Source organism: Streptopelia decaocto, assembly GCF_964273445.1.
Source record: "Streptopelia decaocto genome assembly, chromosome: 2".
Taxonomy (NCBI): domain Eukaryota; kingdom Metazoa; phylum Chordata; class Aves; order Columbiformes; family Columbidae; genus Streptopelia; species Streptopelia decaocto.
Genome location: NC_138655.1, coordinates 116,752,653 through 116,762,398, shown reverse-complemented (window position 1 = coordinate 116,762,398; position 9,746 = coordinate 116,752,653). Strand labels below are relative to the sequence as shown.

General features: G+C 45.4%; 1 protein-coding gene across 3 annotated transcripts in view; it reads left to right on the top strand.

Moving 5' to 3' along the window:
- The first annotated feature begins 1,137 nt into the window (after positions 1-1,137).
- Positions 1,138-9,746, top strand: part of ZDHHC3 (zDHHC palmitoyltransferase 3) — a 34,200-nt gene continuing 25,591 nt past the window's right edge. Inside the window, exon 1 of one of the 3 annotated variants that reach the window (XM_082046389.1) lies at positions 1,138-1,352. The gene's annotated coding sequence lies outside the window, so the exon portion shown is untranslated. Of the gene's footprint in view, positions 1,353-1,393; positions 1,532-9,746 lie in introns of those variants that run through there. The other 2 variants (XM_082046391.1, XM_082046390.1) reach the window with 2 other exon arrangements.

Sequence of the window (9,746 nt, the reverse complement as noted above, 5' to 3'; positions counted from 1 at the left end):
CATGGGGGTGCCAGGCAAAGGCTGTGCGCCTGCAGAAAAGGGGCCTGGCTTGTACATTTTCCCTAAATAGCATCTGTCAACACTGCCGTCCAGCACGGATGGACCCTTTGTCTGACCCCATAGTGCAGTTCTCGAGTCCCCTCATTCCACAGCATGAGCCAGCCTACGGTAAGGAGAAATTGGAAACTCCCTTGTAAAAGTGAATGCCTGATCTGAAATAAAGTGTTAGCGCAGGTGCACCCTATGATTCCCACTGAGAGTGCAGGGAAATGGTATTCTGGCTCGCAGTCCTGCCTGTTTCACAGCTTAGCCCACAGCACACAGTTCCAATTGCAATGAAAAATTGACTATTTTTAAATTCTCCCCCTGTAGTCTACTTAATGTGAGTCAAATTTTTAAGTAGTCCAGAGGCTCAGCTAGCAAATCTTGTTTATATGCAAAAAAAGCAGTTTTCTAAAGGCTGGAGAAGCCCAGGTCTGGCTCATTTCTCCTCAGGGGTGGCAGAAGGCATCTCCTTGCTCTGAAGAACTCTTCTTAGCATGGTATAGATTCCTGTCTCCAAGGCAAGGGTGAAGGTTATTGGACAAAAAGGATGCCAGTTGTTTGTGTTTTGGTGGTGGGGTTTTTGTGTGTGTTTTGGTTTTTTTTGTTTTGTGTTTTTGTTTTTTGTTTGTTTGTTTTAACTAGGGCAAAGCAGCGTCTTTTCCTCTAACCTCGTGATGGTAGGTGGATGACAAGCGTTGGCTGAAATAAAGCCAGCCGGAAGGAGCCGCCGGGAATGCAGAAGTTCGCACGCCATGATTAAGGTCCGGCGAGGCTGTACCTGCTGGCAGCCGTGTCTGGGAACGGTGAGAGCCGAGCGAGCAGGTGCCTGGACGTGCGGACACCTGCAGCGATACGCCCTGTCCTCACGGATGCCGCAGGATTTTGGGTACCTGCAAGCCAGAAATACCCGAAGTTGTTAGGGGCTCGGAGGCGCGCAGCGAAGCCGAGCTGTTCCCCGTGTAAAAAAAAAAAAAAAAAAAAGAAAGAAAAAGAAGGAAAAAAAAGGTTATTTTTCCCTCGCAAAACCCGCATTCTCCCCGCCCCCGCACGCCCGCGACGTAACCGCGCACCGGGGACAGGCGCGCCCCGGCCACACGGGGCCCTGCGGCAGCCCGGCGGCTGGGCCGAGCCCCGCCGGGCGCGGCGCCGCCAGCCGCCCGTGGGCTGGGGAGCCCCCCGCGCCGCGCCCGGCGGCGGGGCGGGGACGGGCCGGGAGAGGAAGGGCAGGGGTGCGCGCTGCCTCCCGCCGCCGCCGCTCACTTCCTGGTTCCTCCCGGCGGCCGCCCCACCTCCTCGCAGAGCTTAGCGTAAGGGACGACGGGGGCGGGAGGGAGGGGACGCGGGGGTGGGAGCAGTGCCGGTGCCGCGCGGGCTCCCCGGTGCGGCGGGGCGGATGGGGCGCGGCGCGGCGCTGCGTGGCGGCGTGCGTTCGCGCGCGCGGCGTGGGGGCGGCGGGGCGCGCGCCGGACCGGCGACGGCCTGTGAGGTGGGTGTCGCGACCAACAACAGCAGAGGGGGCGGGAGCGGGCAGGTGTGCGCTGGCGGAGCGGAGGGGGGCGGGAGCGGGAGCGGGCCGCCGGAGGGGGGCGGCGCGGCGCGGCTGTCCCGGGGCCGTGCCCGCTGCCTGCGGCGCGCACCCAGTCCGTCCCCGCGGTGCGCCTGGCGCCGCTCCCCGCGCAGCCCGGTTGCGGGTGGCGCGGCTGGCCGAAGGCCGCTCGGTGACCCCCTTCCCTCCGCGGCGGGTCGCGTCGCGTCCCGGAGTGGCGTTTCGTGGAGGCGCTGGCAGCGGTCGCAAGAGGGGAGGTGGGCTCCCGGTCGCCGCTGCTGAGCCGCAGGCTTCCAGCCCTGAGCTCTAAATACCGCCGGGCTAAAGATGTTAAATAACACTGGGCTGAATCCGCGGTTTAGCTTCTGCTCCGGGGCCGTCCGGAGGAGCGTAACGTCCTCTGGGCAGCAAATTTAAACTCGGAGCCTCCAGCAATTTCTTCGGGGTCCCGTAACCCGTTAGTGTGCCGCAGCGATGGGACGGGCCCCTCGGCGAGTGGCCGGAGCCTGGAGCGGGGCCTCTGTATGCGGAGGGGGCCGCGGTCACCCGCGTTGGGCTGCGGCTGTCCCTGGGGCAGTGGGGACTTCAGCATCGGGAGCGATCCCTGTTGAAGCCGAGGAGCTGTACTCTGGCGGGTTTAGTTGAAATGGATGGTGAGTTACGTGTTGGTAGGAAGTAATCTGGACTGATTTTAAACAGCAGCTTCTAAGTATTACTACTGGAGCACCTCTGAAAAGTAATTTCTTTAAGAACAAGCAGGAGCTCACGATGGCTCATTGGAAAACAAGCTTCAGGAAAACACAGGCACGGGGAGGAGGCAGCAGCAGTCTGGTTTCTGAAGCACTCTCCTGCTGCCTGTGTGCTAGTGAGGGATGCTGGGTGGACACCAGAGGTTGTTTAGATTTCTTTCATTTTGATCCTGATTCAGAAAAGATAAACTATATTTTTTGGTGTGCAGGAGAGAGATTGTGTGCCAGACTCCTGACACAGCAAAGGTGTGCAGTGTCAGATCTGTAGGAAATAAGCCCAAATTTGTTGTTCTGGTACAGTAGTGATTCTACTAGAGAAGGGGCTGGCGGGGTGCCGTGAGTGACAGGCTTTGATGCCTGGTCGTGTAGATAGCAAGGCTTTAGTGAGCACCGTGTTTTCCTTTGCTTAGTGAGAGCAACAGATAAGTCTTTCATAGTCTTACAAACATTTCAGTGATAACAGTCATTATAAATGGAGCATTAATTCACGTATTTAAAAATGCAGCCCCATGTGCAATAAAGATCCAGTTCTTCAAACACTACGACTCTGTCAGCGTAGCTATTCGTGCTGTCTCACTGATGCAATTGTGTTTGTCATACCAATGGCACCTGTTTGTGGTAAGAAGTTGTGTGGGACTGAATGCTCATTGAAGTTTAGAAGATGCGACCAGAAGCTCTGTGTGTGGTTACAGGTTTATAAAAGGACAAAGGTAAAGTCTGCCTACAAGCTAAAATATTTGTTGCAATGTTTAACACCTCCTGTGTATTTTTGCATGTTTCTGCCTCCTTTCTAGTTTTCATTTAAAGTATTGTAATTACAGACTGCGTATGTGTTTCTGTTTGAAATTGCTTGTTTGGCAGTAGACAAAAATGTCAAAATGTAATTTAATGCAGCTATTTGGAGCCGGTTGCAAGAAGATGAACGCATAATTCCTCAGCAGATGCAGATCTGCTGTGCCCAAGTAGTTGTATGTTTTTTTCTGGGCAGTTTTTTTGTGTCAGCAGTGGGGAGCAACTGATAGTCTGACAGTGTGCATGTGGCCTGGGCAATGCTAACTCAGCTTTGATAAATCTCTTTTTCTTATCTAACGTGAATTTAGTTTTCTTGATAGGTGAGTTGCTGTGCATCTCAAACAGAATAGGAGCTAGCAATGTCGCATAGTCAGTGTAGTTTAAACCCATGTGTTGCGTTATTTCTGGGAAACTTGCTCGTGCAGACATTTCCCATACATTTGTAATGAGATATCTCTCCTGTAGGGGAGACCACAGGGTAGGTGATGGATGCCCACTGGTGTGTCAGTCTGAAAATGGCTTGACTCTAGCTCAGCCAGTCTCTGCAGATGTTGATTGACTGAACTTAAGGTGTTCTCTGGTCCCTCTGCGGTGTAGACATGACCTTACTCTTAGGGCAGTATTCTGGAGTACAGTTTTTCTACCTTCCTGAGAGAAGACAGCAGGTAATTTAAAATATGACAAGATAGAAAAGCTTGTTGTCCGTTTTTATTTTGCCTGTTGTGTGCTTAGCTGGTTGAAGCAAAAGAGATAGGAACAATGGTTCCTGGAACATCATATGTGACTTGTGCGTGTCACTAATCTGGAACTTAAGGTTGCATTAGAGAAAATGAGGAGTTGAAGCTTTCCTGATTAGAGCTGCATATTTCTTGGGTTGTGCAGATGATAAGAAAAAAAGATAGTCCGTAACTTGACTGGAACTGCAGTGCAGCAGCTCTGCCAGGAACACTTTACACATTGTCCTTTTCAGAGGGAGTCCAAAAGAGTGAGCCAGCCTTTCCGCAGGCTGTGGGTGCCAAAGGCCTCCTCATACAGAAGTGATTCCCAGCTGGAGAGCTGCAAAGTGTTGCAGGCAAGGTGCAGCTGGGTGCTGGCTCTGCCTCCAGAGGAACACTGGCAGGTTAACTCCTTTTGCCTGCTTCTGGCTGTGTCCCCAGGGTCTGGGGTGGTTGGGAGTGATTCTGGAGACTGGAGAGAAATTTATCTAAGTTTATAGCTCCATGTCTCATCACCCCACTGGGTTACAAGGTGACCATACAGAACTGATGATGCTGTTACAGCAGAAGGTGTTGGGGTGCAATGAGTTTAAAAAAAAAAGAGGCAGAGAACAGGGATAGGAAAGTAAGGAGATGAGAAGGAAGGCTACAGCAGCAGAGTTCGGGTAGGAAGATGTTGGGAATTGCTGTAATAGCAAGTAAAAGGACACAGAAAACTCAGTGTTAATACCCTTGGACAAGGGAGGAATGTTGAATGAGAGGAAATGCAAGGCCCTTGTTGTTGTTTTTCTGCCAGCTGGGTGGTGGATGGGGTGTTTGTCAAGTTCAGCTGTGAGTTTTGCAATAATGTGGAACTGACAGGGGCAACCAGTCTTAGATGTGGTGCAGCATGCAGAAGTTAAAACAAATGGACTCAAGTTGAAACAGTAAGAGTGAATAAAGGTAGCATGACGTACTATACTATTAAAAGAAAAAAAAAAGACAATGAAACATTTACAGTCCTAGTGGGAAGGCAGTTGTACCATACCATAGATACAGAAATCAGGGCTATAGCAGGAGATAAAGGGAGATAGTAATGTGCTATACATCTTTGTTCTTTGCAATGACTACTTGAATTGCTGATGGCCAATACAGCATAGAACAGATAAACAATATACTATGTCTTGCAGTTATCCTGGCCTTCAACTCCCAGTATTTTGAGGGATAACAAAATTAATGTTTACACTCAGATTTTTTTTTCTTTTTTCTTTTTGTTATGGAGACAGTAATCACTTGTGCTAGCTAATGCAACAGTGAGCAAAACAAGAAATACTAAAGTTTGCCAGCTCAGATGTTCTTCAGTACATTCCAAAAGCTTCAGAAACGTTGAACCTGCAGGGTTTTCCAGTTCCTGAAGTAACAGCTTAGGTTTCTTCTAGGCTGGCTCCTAACACCGCAGAGGTGGATTGTGACAATCGTCACGCTCACTTCAGGCCTATCAGGGTAGAGGTGATAATTTTTTTGGTCCCTGTTTTATTAATGCGCTGTTTTAATTTATACAATGTGTCTTTCTATATTTAGTTTAGATACCTGCTTAGGTGTAGTACTTAGATTTAAAATCTTAGTGCCTTACAGCCTTCATACCTGTATCTTCCCTACCACTATATGATAGGGAAGAAGTGTGGACCACAAGTTGGGGAATAAAATACAGAAGGACTGAGTGACTCGTTCATGTTTGTGAAGGGAGGGCTGCAGAAGAAGCCAAATCCTGGGTTAGAGCACCTGAGTGAAAAAGTCTGTCTGATAGGTAAGGTGCTCTTTCTGCCTTGAAAGATATTGAGAATGTTTTTTTAGACTAGGATGGTTCTGCAAGCTTCTTATTATGATTAAAACTTTAAAGCTGCAGTTCTTTTCTGCTTCTCTAGAAAATACATTCCTTAAGCCATGAAACCAGTATAGTTTTTAAAATGGATGCTAAAAATAATACCAGTTGCATAGACAAACCTTCCCCCTTTAAAAAAAAAAAAAAAAATTCGATACAGGGCAAATTGCGAATTTAAATTCCCGTAATCTAGTGCTTTGCTTTTTTAAGTCCTGAGTCAGCGTCAAAATTGCAAAGCTGTCTAGAAGACCAAGACAGCTCCTCCTGTTTTGTCTCTCATAAAGCTGTGTATTGAGGATAACTGCAATGCTGTAGGAAAGCATGACACCCCCATTTGTTGTTTTCTGCTTCCCAGTGCAGTCCCTTCTGCAAGACTGATCTTTCATTCTGATACTTCCTCCAGATAGGTGGCAATGCTACAAAGCTGGTTTGTATTTATATGTTCTGGATTAATATTTCTCTTTTTAGGTAGGTTTAGTAGCTCGTGTGTCTTTAGCCTGCCAGGAAACGGTGAGACTGAAGTGACAGAATTTCTCTGTTGCCCTTGCAGCTCTGATGGCTTATTAAGATCACTGACTTTGTGATCAGACCAAGTCAGATCCAAGTCTGACCTTTGTCTCTCCTGTCCCTGTGACTTGTGTCCTGTTCCTACATGTCACCCCAATTTTGTCACTCATCCATAGTGGTCCAGTGTTGATGTACCTGGGGCAGCAACTACCTTGCCTTTGTCTTCTCTCTTTTGCTCAGGCCAGCAGTTGACGGGCCTTGTAAATGTGGGTGGATCCCCAGATAACTCAAGACTCTTAGGTCAGTCTTCATTGCATTATAATTTATTTATATAGTATATGTCCATTAGTTAAACTTAAATGATACAGACGTTAACCAGGAAGCTGTTACCATCTGTCCTGAGAGATTGCGTACCACAAACATTAGGATAGGAAAAAACAGTGGTTTTAATTGCAAAAACATGGCTTATTTTCCTCACAGTTCTCCTAATGGAATTCCTCTGGCACTGTTGAAGTTGCTTTTTGTTTGCACTGATGTAAATGAGGTAACTGTGGGGTTTGTGCCTTATGTGGCTGCGTCTCTTTTGAGCCCGCCAGTCTCAGCCTGATCCAAGCCCTCAGGATTGAAGTTTCTAGATCTGACAGACAGACGTCTTTGAGGTAATTTCTACCTCCCCAAGCCCTCCACAGGCAGAAGTTCCCACTACATATATTCCTGTTCCAATGTGTTCTTCAGAAATGCACAACTTCAATTAAATCTTCCTCTCTAATAGGATGCTTCCAATAAAAATATTATTTTAAGCGTGAGTTTAGTGTGAGCCATTTTTACTAAGCTCTTGTTCATGCATAGCCACTTCAAAATAAGTACATTAAAAATAAAAAAGAATGAATTATTATTTGTCAAATAATTAAATAATGATGTAAGCAGTTTTCTAAATTGTGATTGTAGCACAGCATTGTAATATAGCCACTTACCGCCTTCATGTATAAGATTTTATAACTGGGTTAGCATTGGGGTTTTTTTTGTGTTCTCTTTCCCCATTTGCAAGGCAGGTAATCCAGCATCTGCATTTAGCCTCAGAAAACACAAGTTTGTTTTAAGCCTTGTAATTTTTTTAAAGATTAATTTTAAGGGATTTACTATCGTTTTCATTCTGATTTCTTAATGCATTTTTCATCAGTATGGGAACTGAAACTGTTGAAATTGCCTGACTTCAGTAGCCAAAGGTCTCAGGGGAATCTGAGATGTCTGTGAACATCTTGCTAAAAGCAAATGTGTAGCTGGTAATGTAGTACTTTGGCTGAAACTGTACTCATAAATGTAGCCTGAATTTCCAGAAGAAAAATGGAAAATTATCTGTGCCAGGCATAATCCTGTTACCTGCTCCTGGGGCGGCTGGTGTAGGGCTGGCACAACTGACTTTGCCCTGTGACATTTTGATCCGAGTCATTTGGTGTCCTGTCAGCACAGCATTAACCTCTGTGCCTGATCCTGCCCTGTTGCTTTTGCCATTTAAACCTGAGAGGAATACTTTTTGACCTGTTTGGGGTTTTGAATTGCAGTTGGGTTTTGGTTTGTTTTTCTTTTTCAGGGCTCCACATGTAGTTAAAAAAATCCAATGGGCATATGGCTCTCTATAGCAAATTTAAACCTGCTAATAATAGGCTTGCTTTTTTTAGCAGCCTTTCACAAACCTGTTAGAAATGTCCTGTTGACCCTCCAGGGTTTTGTAAACCAAGGACTGGGAACTGCCAAGCTGACGGATATCTGGATGAATCTGCAGGAGACTGCCAAAAATTCTCAGCATAGCTGGGCTGTTTTGCTCCACTCCTGTTGGTCAGATAACGCTGTTTAGGCCCTGCAGAAGCCATTAGGAAAAATATATGAATACTAATATTTCCTTATTATCCCTGCTAGAACTTGTTTTGGCAAGTTTCAGCAGGCTTGTTCTTAGATTTGAGCCATATGAAAGTGTGGCAGGAGAAACATAGGTAAATATCCTGTTAGAAAACACACTCTGATTTCTGTTGAAAAGGAAGATTAAATATGCAGTGTTTTAATCAATGCAGTTTTATATACAGTAAAATGAAATAAACTTCAAAATGAACTCTCTTGTAGTTTCAGTCTATCTATCTGGGGTTTGTTGGTTTTATTTATCACATCCGGTCCTGTGAATCTTGATTGCCTAGTTTAGCTGTTGTGAATATAAGATGAGTGGTTATGTATGATTGCTTCCTTTCGATGGCAATAAAAAGTTAACTTTATTGTTGTTTATCAGCTTTCAAAATACTGCCAATGAACTCTGGTTCTGTGTGTGTGTTATAAAAGGTGTTCCAAAGTATCTCTTTAAATACATAAAGACCCAAACTGAAAACCTAAGAAAATGCATGTGATCTCCCTCTAGTCTGTTTCTCTACCCTCACCCCCAAATTGTTTTAATGGAATTGGCAGAAATTGAAGTTCAGTTGGTTCATACGATAAAATGTAACGTCTTCCCAAAGTCTAATGTTAATGGCCTTCTAATAGAGGAAATGGTTGCAATGAACATGGTAACACTGGAGTTTTGCAAGTCATACCCACACGCTTGACTTCACTAGCATGAGTAATTACATGAAAACCAGTGAGGTAATGATGATGACGATAAGCTTGGTGTAAGTTTTATAATGTCAAAACCTCAGGTAGCTTTCACGTACACATCGAGTGAAGGCCTATGTCATTAGTTTATTTTTAATGCATTCTTTGGTGGTCACAGGGCATTAAAAAATAGGTTTTTGACATGGTTTATGGCAGGTCAAAAAACAGTTATTTAGTTTAGATATGGTGTGGTACCGTATTTTAAGTGTTCCTTGTAGCAGGAAGTGGATTTTAAGTTATTTAAAAGTCTGTTGTGTATATTACATGCTTTTTGGTTATTCCTGTAGTGCCAATTGCCTTCCAGATAAAAAAGAAGAAAAGGTCTTTGCTCTGACATATCCTTAAGCTAAATTGATGTGTGTGCTATCATTGTGTCTCACATTCACCTAGTGGCCTCTCTTGTAGCCTGACACCGTGATTAAGTCCTTAAGCCCTTTGCCTTCATTGTTTACATATTGTTTGCTCTGTAGCAGGAGGGACTGACATCTTCCATCAGTGTGTTATAAATTAAGTTCATATGCAGCATGATTCAAGGACAGACCAGTTAGGGCAAGTTACTGCTTCCTCCCTGCTTGAGTCTTTATTTGGAGGTATTGTTTGTATGCAAATACCAGGTTAGACAACATAAACAAAAGCAGATGTTTGTGAATGTAAGAACAAGGAATTAAAACCCAAACACACAAACCACAAACAAAAACACAACAAAAAAACCTCATGGGTCATGTAGAAGAGAAACTCAGACTCCAGGCTCCTGTAACTTGACTCAATGCACCCTAGAACATGTATGTATTTCTCACATAATGAGTGGTGTTTATGTGCTGATTACTGACTTTTTCATTTTGTTGCCTGATGATGCCTCTAAAGCAAGTGTTAAATAACAAAGTGTGTTAAATAAC